This window comes from Trachypithecus francoisi, unplaced genomic scaffold (genome assembly GCF_009764315.1).
Source record: "Trachypithecus francoisi isolate TF-2019V2 unplaced genomic scaffold, Tfra_2.0 Lachesis_group3, whole genome shotgun sequence".
Classification (NCBI taxonomy): domain Eukaryota; kingdom Metazoa; phylum Chordata; class Mammalia; order Primates; family Cercopithecidae; genus Trachypithecus; species Trachypithecus francoisi.
In genome coordinates, this window is record NW_022681468.1 from 122,857,942 (window position 1) to 122,879,717 (window position 21,776).

Consider the following 21,776-nt stretch of genomic DNA (forward strand, 5'->3'; position numbering starts at 1 on the left):
ACTCCTGTGAAGGGAAGGGAGCCAAGTTTGAATGGGCAGAGGGAGAGGTGGAGCTGCGCTGCCAGGAATTTAACTACTATGTAAATGTCGTTTACATGTATATACTCTGTTTAGTGTAGAATTTTGTCAAGAAATATTCCTCTCTCAGAAAACCATCTCAGGTAGTTGACTCACCAGAATAATACCTTGTATCCACCTGCATGTCACTTGTCACATTCTCAGTACTTCTGTTTATAGCTAAAAGCTGGGAGTAATTAAACTTTACAAAGTTTTCCTAATGAAGTGATGCTCAAATATTTACAGACTGAAATACATTTCATTTTATTCATTATCAGTTGCTTTCTTTTTCTTTCTCCTTCATATGACAATTATGAAAATATATCTTTAATCACGTCTGTGGGTTGGTTATATTATCTGTGAGTTTCATTTCAGAATGATAAAGAGGCAACCACAATACTTCATATAAGAAGGGAAGCAGGTGGCCAGGCACAGTGGCTCACACCTGCAATCCCAGCACTTTGGAAGGCCAAAGTGGGCGGATCACTTGAGCTCAGAAGGTCAAGGCTACAGTGCACACCACTGCACTCCAGCCTGGGTGACAGAACAAGACCCTGTCTCAAAAAAAAAAAAAAGAAGAAGATGACGACGACAAGGAGGAGGAGAAGGAGGAGGAGAAGAGGAAGAAAGAGAAGGAGGAGGAGAGGAGGAGGAGGAGAGGAGGAGGAGGGGGAGGAGGAGGAGGAGGGGGAGGAGGAGGGGGAGAAGGAGAAAGAAGAAGGAGAAAGAGGGGGAGAAGGAGAAGGAGGAGGAGGGGGAGGGGGAGGGGGAGGAGAAGGGGAGGGGCAGAAAGAAGAGGAGAAGGAGGAGGAGGAGAGGGAGAAGGAGAAAGAAGGAGGAGGAGAAGAAAGAAGAGGAAGAAAAAGGAAAGTAGAGATTGGGAAGGGGATTTCCTTGAAGGTGAGTGGGCTTAGCTCCTCAGTGGTTGTGCTGGCTGGAGCCCAGCTGACCCACTGAGGTCAGCTTCCTGGACATAACCTGCTCTCCCTGCACTCCCTTGCCTCCCTATGGGGAGGAAGGTTCTAGTGTGAGTGATATTGTTCAGATGAAGAAACTGAGGTCACTAGACATGGTTGAGGCCGGACCCCAGCCTGCCTGAGTCCAAGCTGACCAATACACCAGGCTCCGGTGTGATCCCCACCAGCCCCAGCTGGGGTCTCCCTGCCTCCCCAGCCAAGGGCCCTCAAGCACGGCAACCATTTGTTCTGTGTTTTCCGGGCTGGCCAGGCCTTGTTTTAAACAGTCTGTTGTTCTGTCCGCACAAATATCCTAGGACTTGTCAGTCTGTGTGTTCCAAGCCCTCCTGACCACCTACTCCATCCCACCCTCTCCCCTCAGTGCTGGAGGGGTACTCTGCACAGCTGTCTGTCACTGCTTTTACTGCACCGTAACATGGCTGCCATCTGTGGCTCTCCCTGTGTGGGAGCTCTGTGAGGGTGGAGACTCAGTCTTATTCACCGCCATGGCCCTTGACATGGTGTTACAGGAGCTGTTTAAATAATGAATGAGTGGGCCAGTCACGGTGGCTCACACCTGTAACCCCAGCACTTCAGGAGACCAAGGCAGGTGGATCACTTGAAGTTGGAAGTTTGAGACCAGCCTGGGCAACATGGTGAAACCCCACCTCTACAAAAATTAGCCAGGCACGGTGTCACATGCCTGTAATCCCAGCCACTTGGGAGGCTGTGGTCTCCTGCACAGCCAGCTCTGCATGCATTACTCTTTCTCTATTGTAATTCTCCTGTCTTGATAAATCAGCTCTGTCTGGGCAGTGGGCAAAGTGAACTCCCTGAGCTGTTACTGGTGGGCTACTTGGCTGTGACACGAATAGTTTGGTGTTAAGAGGGTGTTAGGTAGCTGGGCGCGGTGGCTCATGCCTCTAATTCCAGCACTTTGGGAGGCCAAGGTGGGCAGATCACCTGAGGTTGGGAGTTCGAGACCAGCCTGGCCAACATAGAGAAACCCTGTCTCTACTAAAAATACAAAATTAGCCGGGCATGGTGGCACATGCCTGTAATTCCAGCTACTCAGGAGGCTGAGGGAGGAGAATTGCTTGAACCCAGGGGGCAGAGATTGTGGTGAGCCGAGATCACACCATTGCACTCCAGCCTGGGCAACAAGAACAAAACTTTGTCTCAAAAAAAAAAAAAAAAAAGAGGGTGTTAGGTAATCTGTGTGTGTTTGGTAGTCTGTAATACTTGTATAAGACAATTTGGTCTTTTCAAGTGATAACCTTCTCACTAAACACTGAAAGTAAACGGAATAAGTTGAGGGCTTTAAGTTGAAATCTTACTAAGCTTATTCGCACAATATTAGAAGACTTAAGAGAACTTTAAATTCATCTTAATTTTCCATATTAAATTTACATTTTCATTTTTTATAAATTTAACTTATAAAACTTCATAGGCCAGGTGCGGTGGCCTGTAATCCCAGCACTTTGGAAGGCCGAGGCGGGTGGATCACGAGGTCAGGAGATCGATACCATGGTGAAACCCTGTCTCTACTAAAAAAATACAAAAATTAGCCGGGCACAGTGGCAGGCACCTGTAGTCCCAGCTACTCAGGAGGCTGAGTCAGGAGAATGGCATGAACCCGGGAGGTGGAGATTGCAGTGAGCCGAGATCACGCCACTGCACTCCAGCCTGGGCGACAGAGCGAGATTCTGTCTCAAAAAAAAAAAAAAAATTTCATAGAGATTATTCAGTACTCAGGAAGGAAAGTTTTGTTGGTCAAGTTAAAAACTGGAATACTCAAATATGTGTAACTTTTAAATATAGTTTAAAATACTGTAAGATGTTTGATTAGCCAAGATCGTGCCACTGCACTCCAGCCTAGGCCACAGAGCCAGACTCCGTCTCAAAAAAAAAAAAAAAATCTAGAAGCTAACCTGACTTTTTTTTTTTTTGAGACAGTATCTCACTCTTTCACCCAGGCTGGAGTGCAGTCTTGGCTCACTGCAACCTCCACCTCCAGGGTTCAAGTGATTCTCCTGCCTCAGCCTCCCGTGTGGCTGGGACTACATGCATCCACCACCACACCCGGCTAATTTTTGTATTTTTAGTAGAGACAGCGTTTCACCATGTTGGCCAGGCTGGTCTCGAACTCCTGACCTCAGGTGATCTGCCCGCTTTGGCCTCCAAAGTGCTGGGATTACAGGTGTGAGCCACCGCGCCTGGCCAACCCTTACTTTTATCTCCTCTGGTAGCTTGAGCCCGAGGGGAAGGGTGTTGCCCTGGGGTATCCACAGCAGCCTGAGGAAAGACCACAGTAAGATCCCAAGAAACTTCACAGACCCAGGACAGATAACATCAGGATTGATGGTGGGTGGACACGCCTTGCTGTGTTTTCTCTTGTTCATGTTGGTATATGTCTTAGTCTGCTGTGTGTTGCTATAACAGAATATCTGAGAATAGGTAATTTATAACAAATGAATTTACTATGGTTCTGGAGGTTGGGAAGTCCTAGATCAAGAGACCGGCATCTAGTGAGACCTTGACTTAGCCCTCTGTGCTGCCTCATCACATAGGGGGAGGAGGAAGAGTGAAAGACCATGTGTGCACACAACAGAAAGAAAGCACACGTGGAAGAGCGAACAAGCAACAGCTGAATTCACTTTTATAACAAAACTACTCTTGAAATAACAACATCAATCTACTCATTGATGGTCTTCATGACCTGTCAACTTTTAAAGGTCTCCCCTCTCCACGTTGCTGTATTGGGGATTAAGTTTACAACACACAAACTTGGGGGACACATTCAAGCCATAGCAGTGTCATTATTTGGAACCTTTTTGTTTTCGTACTGTTAGAAAAAGCAAATATGTATATTTGGTTAGATAGCAATATTTTCAGTTTTAAAAAAAGATGTACAATTATAGGATCAAAAAAATAAGTAGAAACACTGTAATGTTAGAACTAAGTTTAATGTTAGGGCCAGGCACGGTGGCTCATGCTTGTGATCCCAGCACTTTGGGAGGCCGAGGCAGGCAGATCATTTGAGGCCAGGGCTTCGAGACTAGCCTGGCCAACATGGTGAAGCCCTATCTCTACTTAAAAATACAAAAATGAGCCAGGTGTGGTGGCAGGCTCCTGTAATCCTGGCTACTTAGGAGGCTGAGGCAGGAGAATCGCTTGAACCCGGGAGGCAGAGGCTGCAGTGAGCTGAGATCATGCCACTGCACTCCAGCCTGGGTAACAGAGTGAGACTCCACCTCAAGAAAAAAACAAAAAACTGAGTTTAATGTTAGAACTAAGTTGGAGAGAAACTCCATTTTCAGTAGAAGCAGATTTAGGTTATTCAGACCAATCTTCCTATTGAAAGCAACTTTTAAAACTTGCCACAATATTTAAAATCATCTTAAAAGCATCAAAGATCTAAGAAGATATGAAGAAATTGCCTGGCCAGTGAGCCCAGCACTGGAAGCCACTTCGGCCATGGCAGAGTTTGCCAACCTTGAGAAGCTGAGCAGAGCCTATGAGAGTCTTGAGGGCATCAAGCAACAGAACTTGCAGTGAGGAAATTATCCCACACTTGGGGCTGGGAAACCCAAAGGACTTAAGTTTTTAGAGTAAGGGTGAACCAGAAGCAAACTGGCCCTTGCAAGTACTATACTCTGGCTTTGAATTGCCGGGGTAGGTCAAAGTCTCAACGCTTGCAAACTGATTAAGGTGGCCTTGGATTACTAGTGCCTCCACATACCTGGCGGAAGATAACTAAAGTCCTAAATGAAGGAACAGGACATCATTTAAGCCTAAAGTAATTTCTAAGATAATGTCTGAAACAAATGTCCATCCTACAGTCAATATAACCAGGCTGGGCATGGCAGCTTATGCCTGTAATCCCAGCACTTAGGGAGGGCAAGGCAGGCAGATCACTTGAGCTCGGGAGTTCAAGGCCAGCCTGGGCAACATGGTGAAACCCCATCTTTACAAAAAATACAAAAATTAGCCAGGCACGTTCCCATGTGCCTGTAGTCCCAGCTATTCAGAAAGTTGAGTTGGAAGGATTGCTTGAGCCCTGGAGGTCGAGGTTGCAGTGAGCCATAATCGTGCCACTATACTCCAACCTGGGAAACAGAGTGAGACCCTATCTTAGAAAAAAAAGAAAAAGAAAAAGATAACTAGGCACACAAGGTGACAAGACAATATAACCAAGGGCCAGCTGAAACAATAGATATAACAAACAGACCCATGAGAAACTTCATATTACACTATAAAACAAATATGCTTGTTATTTTTCATAAATGGAATCATAAGATTCCACATAAGTATGTTCTGTTATGTTTACTCAAGGGAAAGGCGCTGGAAGAGAGTGCTGGCCCCTGGACGTTGGCCTCTTGCCTGACCCCTCTCCTCCATTCACAACTCACTGTATGAGTCTGTTCTCACACTGCTGATAGAGACATATCCGAGACTGGGAAGAAAAGGAGGTTTAATTGGACTTACAGTTCCACATGGCTGGGGAGGTCTCATAATCATGGCAGAGGGCGAATGGCACTTCTTACATGGTGGCAGCAAGAGAGAATGAGGAAGAAGCAAAAGCAGATCTCGTGAGACTTACTCACTCTCCTGAGGATAGCACAGGAAAGACCAGCCCCCATAATTCAATTACCTCCACCTGGGTCCCTCCCACAACACGTGGGAATTCTGGGAGATACAATTCAAGTTGAGATTTGAATGGGGACACAGCCAAAGCATATCATTCTCCCCTAGCCCCTCCAAATCTATGTCTTCACATTTCAAAACCAATCATGCCTTCCCAACAGTCCCCCAAAGTCTTAATTCATTTCAGCATTAACCCAAAAGTTCACAGTCCAAAGTCTCATCAGAGACAAGGCAAGTCCCTTCCACCTATGAGCCTGTAAAATCAAAAGCAAGTTATTACTTTCTAGATGCAATGTGGATACAGACATTAGGTAAATACAGCCATTCTAAATGGGTGAAATTGGCCGAAATAAAGGGGTTACAGGGCCCAGGCAAGTCTGAAATTCAACAGGGCAGCCAAATTTTAAACCTCCAAAATTATCTCCTTTGACTCCAGGTCTCACATTTAGGTCACACTGATGCAAGAGGTGGGTTTCCATGGTCTTGGGCAGCTCCGCCCAAGGGGGCTGAGCCTGAGGTGACCTGATGTTCTCACCTTGAATTTCCTGCTCAGTGCGGGGCACTCTGGAGGGTGGCCATAGTGGGGGCAGTATACAGGCCTGCTCATGCTCGGCAGCACGCTTGTCAATGTCTGCTGCTGGCATCTTGACCTGAGCTCTAGGAAAGCTCAGGAAAGCCTGAGGGTACCCCACTTCTGCTCAAGCCCTCCCATGGGTGGACATAAGATTTATTACACTACCACTTACATGTTTCGATGTGCCTGAACACACCAGGATCTCCACTGTGTCCGGCAACTGTGAAAAGTAGGCATCACTAACCCCCTTTGGTAGGTGAGAGACTTGGACTTAGGGAGATGAATGACCAGCCCAGTGGTTCTCAAGCTTGGCTGCACTTTGAAATCACCTGGGGAACCTTTAAAAATTAAATCTGAAGCGCTGTTGGTGGAGTCCACGTGTCAGTAGTTTTTAAAGCACCCCAGGTGATGTTAATTTACAACCAAAATCAAGACCCACCAGACAATCCCAGGCCCACAGCCAGTGGGGAGCGGAGTCTACTCAATTCCAAATCTTAAGGCAGTGTGAAGAATGGGGGAGAGGTTCCTGGACCACTGGGTGTTTGGAGTCCCACAGTGTGGAAGACGGAGCCCCACAGGACAATGCTGGCTTCCGCAGAGCCAACCTCTTCTCTCCTTGTCCTTGCCTGACTCCAGAACTTGAGCCCAGGCAGCCAAAGCCCTGGGGGACAATGGGTGACTCAGATGCTTCCTGTTTTCTTGGCCACAGTGGCAGGGGGATGGAAACAGCCCAGGCTGGGGTTCATGGCCTAATAGAGGGGCCTGGAGAGAGGCAGGAGGACTGAACTGGGTAGTCACAGAGGGCAGTTTTCTAGCCTCAAGGAATAGAGACAAGAGTGGTGTGTTTGGTGGCCAGGTCAACAACAAAGGGACAAAGAGAGGAAGAATTTGAAGCTAGATTTCTTTTTTTCTTTTTTTTTTTGAGGCGGAGTCTCGCTCTGTCGCCCGGACTGGAGTGCAGTGGCCGGATCTCAGCTCACTGCAAGCTCCGCCTCCCGGGTTTACGCCATTCTCCTGCCTCAGCCTCCCGAGTAGCTGGGACTACAGGCGCCCGCCACCTCGCCTGGCTAGTTTTTGTATTTTTTAGTAGAGACGGGGTTTCACTGTGTTAGCCAGGATGGTCTCGATCTCCTGACCTCGTGATCCGCCCGTCTCGGCCTCCCAAAGTGCTGGGATTACAGGCTTGAGCCACCGCGCCCGGCAGATTTCTTTTTTTCTTTTTTTTCTTTTCTTTTTTTCTTTTCGAGACAGCGTCTCCTTCACTCACCCAGGCTGGAGTGCAGTGGTGCCATCTCGGCTCACGGCAACCTCAAACTCCCAGGCTCAGGTGATCCTCCTGCCTCGGCCTCCCAAGTAGCTGAGAACACAGGTGCTCGCCACCACGCTTGGCTAATTTTTTGTATTTTTTGTAGAGACAGAGTTTTGCCATGTTACTCAGGCTGGTCTTGAACTCCTGAGCTTGAGTGATCCTCCTGCCTCAGCCTCCCAAAGTGCTGAGATTACAGGTGTGAGCAACTGCGTCCAGCTGAGATTTCTTGACGTATAAGACATGATTTTCTGAGTCCTCAGGGGTTGAAGAAGAGGACTGAGCTTCTGCTTTGGTTCAGGCAAAGCAGACAAGCTGGGAGGCTATGTGGGTCAAGGGGAAGAACTCTACGCAGGGAGGCAAAGGACCTGGGCTAGTTTGTGCCTACCCTACCATGAATGACTGTGTTAACCTGGGTAAGCCCCTGACATCTTAGCCTCTGCTTTCTGTCCTATGAAATGGGAAGCGGCTGGCATAAACTGAGCTCTGAGATTGTGAGAAAACCCCTAACCTCTCCCAGCCCTACAGAGCACTGTAGGCCAACAAAAGACTTCATTTACATGGTTCTGATTCCAGGTCTGACAATAACCCTGAGAGGTGAGCAGGAAAAGCACTATCATTACCTGATTGCTATGGGAAACATCAATGAACAGAGAGCCTAAGTAAGGTGCCGGCCAGACCAGGCGCAGTGGCTCACGCCTGTAATCTCAGCACTTTGGGAGGCTGAGGTGGGTTGATCACCTGAGGTCAGGAGTTTGAGACAGCCTGGCCAACATGGTGAAACCCCGTCTCTACTAAAAATACAAAAAATTAACTGGGCGTGGTTGTGCATGCCTGTAATCCCAGCTAGTCAGGAGGCTGAGGCAGGAGAATCGCTTGAACCCAAGAGGCAGAGGTTGCAGTAAGCTGAGATCACGCCACTGTACTCTAGCTTGGGCAACAAGAGTGAGACTCCATCTCAAAAGAAAAAAAAGGTGCTGGACAAAGGTGCCCAGAGATGGGGACCCAGATACTTCTGGTGGCCCACCTTGGTCAAGTCCCCTTCCTTGGAGGACAGCAATTTGGAGATATTTATAAAAACTCATACATGTTAGAGTGCTGGCTTCAATTATCTCCTTGCTGGAGTCACCCTTGGATAATAATCCTAAATTCAGAAAAAGCTTTTTTTTGGACAAAGAAGATGTACTCTAAAGTGAATTTTGAACCAGGCGTGGTGGCTCATGTCTGTAATCCCAACACTTTGGGAGGCTGAGGCTGGAGGATTGCTTGAGTTCAGGAGTTTAAGATCAGCCTGAGCAACATGGCGAGACCTGTAGGCCCAGCTACTCGAGAGGCTGAGGTGGGAGGATGGCTTGAGCCTGGGAGGTTGAGGCTGTGGTGAGCCACGATCACATCACTGCACTCCAGCCCGGGAGACAAGAGTGAGACCTTGTCTCGAAATAAAAATTTTAAAAAAATAGTTGAATTTTGTAATAATGGAAAGGTAAACAGCCTTGGTGTCCAGCCATAGGAAAAGGTACCCATGGAATGTGTATTAGCTACCTGCTGTTGAGTAACAAGTTACCCTCAAACTTACTGCCTTAAATAGCAAGCATTTATTATCTCATGGTTCCCACAGGCAGGAACGCCAGCATGCCTTAACTGGGGGCCTCTGGCTCAGGGCCTGTCACAAGGCTGCAATCCAGGTCTCTACTGGGACTGTGACCATCTCAAAGCTTGATTGGAAGAAGGTCCGCTTCCAAGCTCACTCACAAGTCTGTGGCCCAGGTCCTTGGCTCTGGGCTGGAGACATCAGTTCCTCAGTGTATGGGCCCCTCCACGGGGCAGCTCATGACATGGCAGCTGGCTTCCTTCAGGGCGAGCAAGACAGCAAGAGAGAGCAAGCAACGTGGAAGGCACCCAGTCCTTTGTAACCAGATCTTGGAAGTGACAACCCTTCATTTTTGCTCACTTCTGTTCCTCGGAAGTGAGTCACTAGGTCTAGCCACATTCAAAGGGAGAGGATTACACAGGGCGTGAATACCAGGAAGTGGGGACTTTCTTGGAGGCTACCATGTGATGTATGACTTTTTTTTTTTTTTGAGACAGGATCTAGAGTGCAGTGAGTGGTGTGATTACAGCTCACTATAGCCTCGACTACTGGGGCTCAAGAGATCCTCCTACCTCAGTCTCCCAAGTAGCTAGGACCACAGATGCATGCCACCACAGCCGGCTAATTTTTTAAATCATTATTATTTATAGAGACCGGGTCTCTCTATGCTGCCCAGGCTGGTCTCAAACTCCTGGGCTCAAGCAATCCTCCTACCTCAGCCTCCCAAAGTGCTTGGATGACAGGCATGAGCCACCGTGTCTGGCCTATGACCTTAAGTTAAATGAAGACAACAGGATGCAAAACTGCTAACACAGAGTGATCACATCTGACTAAGAATACAATAGGGAAAAAGATGGGAAGAAATTTGTTAAAAACACTTGTGCGGGGTTGGGAAGCAGCAGGAGGGAGAGCATCAGGAAAAATAGCTAACGCATGCTGGGCTGAATACTTAGGTGACAGGTTGATAGCTGCAGCAAACCACCATAGCATACATTTACCTATGGAACAAACCTGCATCCTGCACATGTACCCTGGAACTTAAATACTAAAATACCCAAAGAGGAAAAACCCAAACAGAACACCTATCCACATCTAAAAAGCAAAGAGGAGGCCGGGTGTGATGGCTCACACCTATAATCCTAGCACTTTGGGAGGCCGAGGCAGGTGGATCATGAGGTCAAGAGATCGAGATCATCCTGGTCAAGATGGTGAAACCCCATCTCTACTAAAAATACAAAAATTAGCTGGGCATGGTGGTGAGCGCCTGTAGTCCTAGCTACTTGGGAGGCTGAGGCAGGAAAATCGCTTGAACCCAGGAGGCGGAGGTTGCAGTGAGCCAAGATCGTGCCACTGCACTCCAGCCTGGGCGACAGAGCAAGACTCTCTCAGAAAAAAACAAAACAAAACAAAAAAGACAAAAACAAAACAAAACAAAAAATGCTAACAGGGTCTGGATGATAAAGCGTCTTTGTAAACTAGGTTTCTTGCTTTTCTGTATAGAGCCAAGGGGCTGGGTAGGAAGGAATCCAGCCCCTGCTTTCCATGCTGGAGCCTGTCTAAGCAGTAAGAAGCTGTAAGTTCCCATGCTGGGACAGCCTCAGAGGATGCATGGGAGGCACATCCTACCCACCTCTGACCTTATTGCATACTCCTGGGTTTGTTGGAGCTGAGTGGGTGGGGTCAATAGAGTGGGATCCTCAGAATCACTCTTGATTTGGTGTAGAGGGGGTGGCCCAGGAAAGGGAAAGTAGCTGGCATGGTGGAAAGCACCTCAGAGCTGCAGTCTCAGACCTTGGGCCTGCCAGTTACACGAACGTGGGCCTCATTCAGACCTCAGTTTCCTTATCCACAGAATGGGATAAAGATAAGTAATACTGCTGGGTGCAGTGGCTCACACCTGTGATCCCAGCACTTTGGGAGGCTGAGGTGGGCAGATCACCTGAGGTCAGGAGTTCAAGACCAGCCTGGCCAACATGTGAAACCCCATCTCTACTAAAAATACAAAATTAGCCGGGCATGGTGGCGCACACCTGTAGTCCCAGCTACTCGGGAGGCTGAGGCAGAAGAATCACTTGAACCTGGGAGGCAGAGGTTACAGTGAGCCAAGAGTGCACCACTGCACTCCAACCTGGGCGACGGAGCGAGACTCTGTCTCAACAACGACAACAAAAAAAGATGCATAATATCACCTTTCCTCATTCAGTGGGGTTAAATGGGATTGATTGCGCACAGAAATAGAAATAGACTCAGTACGCTGTAAAGCTCTGGACCAGTGATGTTTTCTTCAGGAGTTCACCGGAGCAAATATACCTCAGTATCGCCTCTGAGCTCTCAGCAGGAGTCAGCCCTCCCCCAGTCACTGGGCAGCAGGCCTTGCTGGCTCCCACATCCTGAACCATAGTTCCGTGCTCACCTCCAACTGGGTACATTGGTTAAATGTCTAAGTTGAATATGCTTTGGTTCAAAAGGATGAGGTTATGTCTAATGAAAGACAACATGGCAACATCCACCAACATCACAATTTCAGCCAGGTGCGGTGGCTCATGCCTGGAATCTCAACACTTTAGCAGCCCAAGGCAGGCAGATCACTTGAGGCCAAGAGTTTGAGACAAGCCTGGCCAACATGGTGAAACTTCACCTCTACTAAAAACACAAAAGTTAGCTGGGTGTGGCAGTGCACACCTGTAATCCCACCTACTTGGGAGGCTAAGGCAGGAGAATCATTTGAACCCAGGAGGCAGAGGCTGCAGTGAACTGAGATCACGCCACTGCATTCCAGCCTGGGCAACAGAGTGAGACTCTGTATCTAAAATAAAAATCACAATTTCACTTTTAGGAATAAATACACACTCACAGGTGTACACAAGGACACAGGGATATACAGGGAGAGCGAAGCATTGTCCAGAAAAAAATGTCCATCCCTATGGGGCAGGCTAGATCCGTTATGGAACATCCAGGCAATGGAATGCCGTGAAGCCCTTAAAAAGAGTGAGGTGGCTGGGCGTGGTGGCTCACGCCTGGAATCCCAGCACTTTGGCAGGCCGAACAGGAAGATGGCTTGAGCCCAGGAGTCCAAGACCAGCCTAGGCAACATACATGAGACTTCATCGCTACAAAAAATAAAAATTGAAATTTAAAAAAAGCCGGTCATGGTGGAGCGTGCTTGTGGCGCTACTTGAGAGGCTGAGATGGGGGAATTGCTTGAGTCCAGGAGTTTGAGGCTGCAGTGAGCTATGATCCTGCCACTGCACTCCAGCCTGGGCGATGGAGCGAGACCCTGTCTCCAAAAATAAAGAAAGAAATAATACCACTTTACCTTGAGGAATGGATTCTAGTTCTGACTGCCCGTGACCCTTGCCCTTTCCGGACCTCAGTTTCCCCACTGGACACACAGACTGCTCTAGCTGTCCTCTCCCAGGCCGATGAGTGACAGCTCCACCCTCTGGGTTCTTCCATCTCTCCCTCCACCCGCACCACCCCCAGGCCAGGCTCAGCTCTGATGTGAGTGGCAGTTTCTTCAGGACTCATCTTCCCCTCCTGCCCCAAACACAAGCTCACAGGTCACTCTGTTACAAGGCCTTACTGCTTATTGCTCAACAGAACCAGCTTCAGAGACAACCATAGCAAACACAAGGAGCTCTATGAGCCTTAGAGTCCATTCATTGTCTCTAAAATGTGGGGGCCCCGGTTAGTATTTCGAAACACTTTTATGGTCATCACTGGGCCCTCGTGGGCACTTCTTCCTTTGGAAGGAGTCACCCCCATCGTCCCTCTCTGAAGAAGGACCCAGGCTCCCTCCTTCCAAGATGGTGCCTCTTCCCAGAGGAGGTGCACTGAGGCCCTCACACCAAAAGCCAGCCCGCTGTTGCCCGCGGGTGATCCTTTGAGCTTGTTCTCATGGCCTCTGTGCAGGGATGAAGGGGAAAACCATTCATTCATTCATCCTTAAGCAAAGAGCAGTACCATGGGCAAAGCCGTGGGATTCAATGGAGAATAAAAACAGACAAGCTTAGAGGCTATGAGGAGATGGACTCTTACCAAACAGCCTCCTAAATAAAAGTGAAATGAGGCCTATGACGGATGCTCGGAAGACAGACTCCAGAGAATGTCCTGAGGGAGACAAACTGAGGGGCTTCTTCCCGTCTTCACAGTCTCTCCTCTCTCCCTACCCCACAGCCTCCTCCTTCCACCCTTCAGAAACTGGAAACAGAGGACTTGGCTGGGGTCTTCAGCAGCCAGCCATGGGGTTCCCCACAAGTGGAAACGGGGGGAGAAAAATGCAAGGCACAATCCTGAAAATCTCTAGGAGATGAGCTGAGGCTAAAGAGCCCTGGTGGGAGGTGCTGGCTGGGCCAGTTCCAGACCTGTCACCATCATCATCATCATCATCACTTGTTCACAGCGCCAGCCTCCAGCCCTCCAAGGCCCATATCCAAATCTCCGTCCCTCCCCACATCTCTGCCGTGCAGGGGTCCCAGGCAGCAAGGCCACTGCCGTGTGAGATATTTCAGTTTGGAATTGACGTTTTACTGCCAATGCCAGTGTCTGCACCACGACAGGAATTCGTGTGCACGTGTATGTGTGTGTGTGTGTGTACACACGCATGTTATACACATAAGTCCATACTCTGTGGATAGGATGTCAATTCATTCCAGATTTACTGGAACAAACTCAATCTCACATAGTTGGACACCACAAACCATGAAAATGTCCAGAAAATTCCAATACGATTATTTCTTTGTGCAGTACTCCTTCAGTCTTGTTCCAAAAAAAAAAAAGGATTTGAGAACCAGCTTGCAGAGGTGTATGTATACCTCAGACAGGTTTTAGAATAACAGACGAAAGGAGCAGCTGGGAGGGAGAGTAAGATGTCATGCAGAAATGAGTAACCCAAGTCCTGTGCGCATGCTGGAGACTGGCCACAAATACATCTCAGAATTTCCAAGTATCCAGAGCTAAGAGGGAAACAAGATGACATGGATTTCAGTTCCTGAGAACGTTGGGAATTTCCCCCAAAAGTCCTCAGAAAGGAAAGGTGGCGCAATGCAGCGTTAGAGGGGAACAGATTCACGTTCCATATCTTAACAGTGGTTTGGTGACACGAGTGACTGCGTTTGAAAAAACTCACAGAAAAGCACACTTAAGACTTGTGCCTCTCACTGTAAGCAAATGTTACCTCTAAAAGAAAAGAATCGGAAACAAATACGGTTCATGATGCTGCTACTGAAGCGTTTAGGGCTGAAGTGGTCTGATAAGGGACACCTGGCATGTGAAAAAGCAAGTAGTGTAACAGGTAGAATCTCAGCCGGGCGTGGCGGCTCACGCCTCTAATCCCAGCACTTTGGGAGGCGAGGCGGGTGGATCACCTGAGGTTAGGAGTTCAAGAGCAGCCTCGGTAACATGGTGAAACCCCATCTCTACTAAAAATACAAACATTAGCTGAGCGTGGTGGCACACGTCTGTAATCCCAGCTACTTGGGAGGCTGAGGCAGGAGAATCGCTCGAACCCGGGGGGGCAGAGGTTGCAGTGAGCCGAGATCATGCCAACGCACTCCAGCCTGGGCAACAAGAGCAAAACTCTATCTCAAAAAAAAAAAAAAAAAAAAAGAGCTGATGTCATCTCTGAAAAAATGTCCCCTTCCCATGGAGCCAGGGCCAGCATCTGTGTTTTTTCGGTTTTTGTTTGTTTGTTTGTTTTGAGGTGGAGTCTCACTCTGTCGCCCAGGCTGGAGTGTGGTGGCACGATCTGCGCTCACTGCAAGCTCCGCCTCCCGGGTTCACGCCATTCTTCTGCCTCAGCCTCCCGAGCAGGTGGGACTACAGGTGCCCGCTACCACGCCTGGCTAATTTTTTTGTATTTTTAGTAGAGACAGGGTTTCACCATGTTAGCCAGGATGGTCTCAATCTCCTGACTTCGTGATCTGCCCACCTTGGCCTCCCAAAGTGCTGGGATTATAGGCGTGAGCCACCGCGTCCAGTCTTTTTGTTTGTTTGTTTGTTTGTTTTTTGAGACATGGTCTCACTTTGTCACCCAGACTGGAGTGCAGTGACATGATCTCAGCTCACCGCAACCTCTGTCTCCCGGTTTCAAGCAATCCTCCATCCTTGCCTCCAAGTAGCTGGGACTACAAGTGTGCGCCACCACCCCTGGCTAATTTTTGCATTTTTTAAGTAGACACAGGGTTTCACCATGTTGACCAGGCTGGTCTCGAACTCCTGACCTCAGGTGATCTGCCCACCTTGGCCTCCCAAAGTGCTAGGGTTACAGGCATGAGCCACTGCGCCCAGCCACAATTCTTTCAATGTTTCTATATGTTTGGATATTTCATAATAAAAAGTTGAGGGCTCTGAGAAATTAAATGGACTCTGGGAGTTATCATCCACACCCAGAAGACTAAAAGCTGTGAGTTTTGTCCATAGAGTCAGAGCTGGCAGCAGGCCTCAAAACCAGTTGAACCCTGACATGTTTCCCATGCGCAGTGATGGGCTCAGAGGTGCAGAGCTGTGGCTTCAGCAGAGCAGAAGCAGAGAGGCCTGGCTCCCCACAGAGCCACAGCCTCCCAGGGTTTTGGTGTCACCCAGTCAAAGCTCTCTGACCACAGAAGTCCTGTGCCAGGCCATCAGGGAGCATCTGCCCTTGAGGCTCTGCACCCTGAACACAATGCCCTTGCAAGTGGCAGCACTGGACTTCAGCCTGGACAGTGTGATGGTGTGGATGAGGGATCCTTTATGGGGGCTTTCCTCTGTGCCAGGCACTCTGTTAGGTATTACATCTGTCATATCATTTAACATTCAAATGAAGGAGATACTATCATCATCCCCTTTTATACATGAAAAACAGGGCCCAAAGAAGGGCAGTAACTTGTTTATAACCACTCAACTGGCAAACGCCGAGCTGGGATTCAATGTCATATTTGACTCGAGTCCTTGACCCTAACCACTGCTCTCTTCCACTCCACCTGCCGCTCTCTCTTGTTGCTTCCCCTTTCCTCCTCACCCCCTCCCTTCAGAGGCCTGTCCAGACAATTTGTCTCTGCTCCACCCTCATAAGAAAGCTCAGTAGAAATTCTAAGCTTAGGCCCTGTCTTAGCTTATTCTCACACTGCTATAAAGAACCGCCCAAGACTTGGTAATTTATAAAGAAAAGAGGTTTAATGGACTCAAAATTCCACATGGCTGGAGAGGCCTCAGGAAACTTACAATCATAGTGGAAGAGGAAGCAAGGTACGTCTTACATGGGCGGCAGGCAAGAGAGAGCATGTGTGTGAAAGAGGAACTGTCAGACATTTATAAAATCATCAGATCTTATGGGAACTCCCTCACTATCACGAGAATAGCATGGAAGACACTACCCCGATGATCCAATCACCTCCCACCAGGTCTCTTGCTCGACACGTGGTGATTATGGGGATTACAATTCACAATGAGATTTGGGTGGGGACACAAAGCCTAACCAAATCAGGCCCAAAGTACTGTTAGTAACCCCTAATCCCCCGACTCACCCAACTCCAGGCTCTTCAGGACAGCTCTATACCCTGAGGGTGGGGGGGGGCCTTCCCCCAACACTCCTTGGAGCTACACACATGCACACACAGGTACACATGTAGTCAAGCGTGCATGCACACACACCATGACCTCCTGCTGGGCCAAGCCAGCCCCACTCTCATGCCTGCAAACCCCCTTCATCCATCTCAGCATTTTCAGGGCTGCCCCTAACAGATTCCCTGCCTACCAGAAAACCAAAACCCTGAAAAAAGCCTCTTTACTAGAATCCCAGAGTTAAGAAAGACTTCAGACATCTGTAGCCAGCCTCCTCTTCATTACTGAGGAGGAAATGAAGACCCAGCATGGGACGATGGCAGGTCCAATGTCACTCAGTAGGCAGAACTGAAGCTTGTCTCCTGCTCCTGATTCTGACCCTGGGGCTTGCTCCCTTAGCTCAGGGCTGGGCAGGGCTGAACTGGGCTGCCGGGCTGGTGGTGTGAAGACTGGGGAGGTTGGGGTGGGGGACCGAGAGAACCCACTGGAGAAAGACCAGCTCCTAGGGCCAGAGAAGAGAATTGCTGAAGCTGGGCCCAACAGTGTCTACTGGGATGATCCCGAAAGACAGGCTCTCAGTTTATCGATGGGAGCCTCAGGCCCAGAGAGAGGAAGTGCCTGGCACTGATCCCACAGTCAGTTCCTGGCAAGATGGAGGTGGGACTCGGTTTTCCTGAATCTCCAGTGTCCTCTCACTACCATTCCTTGATTTGCTTCTAATGATCCTGAGGCACAGAGCAGGCTGGGACCTTCCCCAGCAATCACCCTCTTCGTGCTCCCAGAACTGAGGACCAGACCCTTTGCCTTTACAAAGCCTGTCTCTAAAAGTCACTACTGTCTCTAAAAGGGATCAGGCTATGGCCTGGGCCCCCACCTCTGCAGCCCTTTGCAGGGAGGGAAGAAAACAAAGCCACAGAGGCCCAAGAGCCACTTAAGGCCTGGCCTCAGGGACTTCGGCCCCACTGCTGAGGGAAAGGTCTCACCCTGGCCAAGCACTGGGAGCCCAGGCCTCAGACAGGGCCTAGGCAGCTTCAGGGGAGTGCATATGGAGGAGGGGAAGGTGGGGATGGCTTAGTCCACTTGTGCTGCTATAACAAAATGCCTCAGACCGGGTCATTTATAAACCAACAGAAAAGTACTTCTCACAGTTTGAGAGTCTGAAAATCCAAGATGAGGACACCAGCAGGTTTGCGTCTGATGGGGTCTGCTCTCTGCTTCCAAGGTGATGCCCTGTGGCTGAACCCTCCTGAATGGACGAGCACCGTGTCCTCACATAGGGGAAAGGACAGAAGGATGAAGGGGGCCTGGCAGGTTCCCTCCAGCCCTTTTACAAGGTCACTAATCCCATCCCTGAGGACTCCACCTCTTAATACTATCACATCGGTGATTAAGTTTCAACATATGAATTTCAGGGACACATTCAGAGCAGTGCAGGGGCTTATCCACCCTCATTCCAGCCAAAGCCAGGCTTGGAGTCCATGGGAGAAAAACAGGGCCTCAGAATGATGGAGGCTGTGCCTGCAGCCAGACCCCAGGCCGGCTGACCAGCCCCTCCAACACAAACACTGGCCCTGGCTCCATGGGAAGGGGGCATTTTTCAGAGATGACATCAGCTTTGCTTTGCTTTGCTTTTCTCTTTTCTTTTCTTTCTTTCTTTTTTTTTTTTTTGAGACGGAGTCTTGCTCTGTCGCCCAGGCTGGAGTGCAGTGGCATGATCTCAGCTCACTGCAAGCTCTGCCTCCCGGGTTCCTGCCATTCTCCTGCCTCAGCCTCCCGAGTAGCTGGGACTACAGGCACCCACTACCACACCTGGCTAATTTTTTGTATTTTTAGTAGAGACAGGGTTTCATCATGTTAGCCAGGATGGTCTCGATCTCCTGACCTTTGATACGCCCACCTCGGCCTCCCAAAGTGCTGGGATTACAGGCGTGAGCTACCACGCCCGGCCCTTTTCTTTTCTTTTTTGAGATGGAGTCTCACTCTGTCACCCAGGCTGGAGTGCATTGGTGCGATCTAGGCTCACTGCAACCTCCGCTTCCCGGGTTCTAGCTTCCCGAGTTGCTGGGATTGTAGGGATGTGCCACCATGCCTGGCTAATTTATATACATTTATATATATATCTATAGATATTTTTTGAGATACAGTTTTGCTCTTTTTGTCCAGGCTGGAGTGCAATGGCGCAATCTTGGCTCACTGCAACCTCCACCTCCCGGGTTCAAGCGATTCTCCTGCCTCAGCCTCCCTAGTAGCTGGGATTACAAGCATGCACCACCACACCTGGCTAATTTTGCATTTTTAGTAGAGACGGGGTTTCTCCATGTTAATCAGGCTGGTCTTGAACTCCCGACCTCAGGTGATCTGCCCACCTCAGCCTCCCAAAGTGCTGGGATTACAGGCGTAAGTCACCATGCCCGGCCATTAATTTTTATATTTTTAGTAGAGATGGGTTTTCACCATGTTGGCCAGGCTGGTCTCGAACTCCTGACCTCAGGTGATCTGCTCACCTCAGCCTCCCAAAGTACTGGGATTACAGGCGTGAGCCACCGTGCCAGGCCACCGTCAGCTCTTAAAGTCATATGTTTCCTGTCTACCTCAGCCCCAGGAACAGAGTCCCCAGAGCCCACTCGCCTGTCCAGCAGCCTGCTCACCCCTTAGGACAAAGCCTTGCCTGGGCACTGCAGGGCAGATGCAAGTGGAGAGAAGATACCAGCCTCCCAGGTCCCGAAACACATCTCAGGGCCTTTACTCATGCTGTCCTTCCACCTGTTCCAATGCCTTCCCCACTGTGTGCTTCCACGAACGCCTGGCAAATGTCTCTGCATCTTTCAAGCGTCATGTCCCTTCGAAGCCAGCCCCACACCCAGAGCCTGTCAGCGTTCCATCCCTAAATCCATTACAGCCCTGGCCACCCTGCACAACATCCAGAACCTTCCCCCTTCCCCTCCATGCTTGCCTCCTGTCTTCATGAGACTCCCAGCTTCAGAGGGCATTGGCCAAGTCCTATTTTACTCTGGCCAGGGCCTCTTGCGGCTCAGAAAATGTTTCTTGAGGAAAGGCTAGAGGGCAGACAGGTAGGAAATCTGGTGGGGGAAATATCCTTATTGACACACCTCCATCCAATCACTACATTTTTGATAAGGGACCCAGCCCTGGCATCTACTTTGAGAATCACTCCTGCCCCCATGAAAGCGCCTGGCTGGGGAACGTCAGAATTTGGGAATAAATATCTTAGTGCCTTCACCACAGGCATCACCAGGGAAAGCCCAAGGGACCTGGCCCCATCCACCAGCTGGGCACCCCAGGAAAGCAGCCTCCCCCTAGCAAACCCACCCCACCACCCCCTGGCCTCCCTCAGCAAACCTCCGCACCATTGCTAGGTAGTGAGGCCTGAAGGAGCTCTCCAGTTTCCTCAACCTCAAACGGGTCCAGTAATAGCACCACCCTCAGAGCAGGGCCACCACGAGGCCGGGGTCAGTTCAGACGGGGCCAGCTTTTGTCCACACAGCAGTACAAGCCTGCCCTTGCTGGAGCCCGGAACCTTCCGACCCACTGCAGCCGAAGCTGCTTCTATCACCTTGTCTCAGGGGTTGATGAATCAATACGTGAAAACCCCCGGACCTTAGGAAGCACCCAATCAACGTTAGCCATGGTTAGGTTCGTTATTGCATTATTTCGATTTTGCTCACATTATTGAGCGTCCACTAGGTGGCAGCACTAGAGGACTAGATACTGATGAACCAGGCAGGCACACTCCTGCCTCCCAGGAGCCTACAACGGGGCAGGGGACAGACATATAAACAGCTGATGTGGAAGCACAGGGTGTGAGGGGCAAACGTAGGAAAACCCAGGGACAGGCTGGACAACATAGCAAGACCCCATCTCTACAAAAAATTAGCCATGCGTGGTGGTGAGTGCCTATAGCCCCAGCTACTTGGGGTGCTGAGGTGGATCACTTGAGCCCAGGAGGTCGAGGCTGCAGTGAGCTGTGATCATGCCACTGTTTAAAAGAAAGAGAAAGAAGGAAGGAAGGAAGGAAGGAAGAAGGAAGGAAGGAAGGAAGGAAGGAAGGAAGGAAGGAGAGAGAGAGAAAGAAAAGAAAGAAGAAGAAAAAGAAAGAAAGAAAGACCCTGTTTAAAAAAAAGAAAGAGGCCGGGCACGGTGGCTCAAGCCTGTAATCCCAGCACTTTGGGAGGCCGAGACGGGCGGATCACGAGATCGAGACCATCCTGGCTAATACGGTGAAACCCTGTCTCTACTTAAAAAATACAAAAAACTAGCCGGGCGACGAGGCGGGCGCCTGTAGTCCCAGCTACTCGGGAGGCTGAGGCAGGAGAATGGCGTAAACCCGGGAGGCGGAGCTTGCAGTGAGCTGAGATCCGGCCACTGCACTCCAGCATGGTGGCAGAGCAAGACTCCGTCTCAAAAAAAAAAAAAAAAAAAAAAAAAAAAAAAAAAAAAAAAGAAAGAAAGAAAACAAAAAAAAAGAGACAAAATCCAGAGAACATAGCCTGGCCTGAGGGTGCATGAATCCAGAAAGGCTTCCTGGAGGAGGTGCTACCCATTGAAGACCCAAAGGAAAAGTACAAAGAAATTAACCAACAACAAAGCTGTAAGGCCTAGTTGAGAGAGCTGTGGTGAGGGCTCAGCTGAAGGCAGGGAGACTGGAAATTGAGCTATTTGAAGGAGGCCTTTCTGATGGGGAGGGCACTGCAGGGAAGGGAGCCACAACAGATGGGGGCAGGAGGTGCTGAGACTACAGGGCGGACCATTCTAGCAGGTGATGCTGGTTGAATGAATGAGTGAGGAAAGGAATGAATGAGGGATACAAATAGAGAAGGCCAAGGTGGAAAAACCAATTGTATCTTTTACGGTGGATTTTTTTTTGGCAGCTGGGACAAGTAGACAGAGACGCATGGCAACATACGCTGGTCCTGCACCACCCCCAGCTCAGGACTCGAAGGACTGCAGTGTGCTGAAGGTGACTTGTCAGGCCCATAAGGGGCCAGGAGGAGCAGGTCTCCTCCCCTCCTTGGCTGCCCCTCTGTCCAGGGATGGGGGTGCTGATTGATAACTCCCTTGCCCCCCCAACCCCCGCCCCTGGCCCAG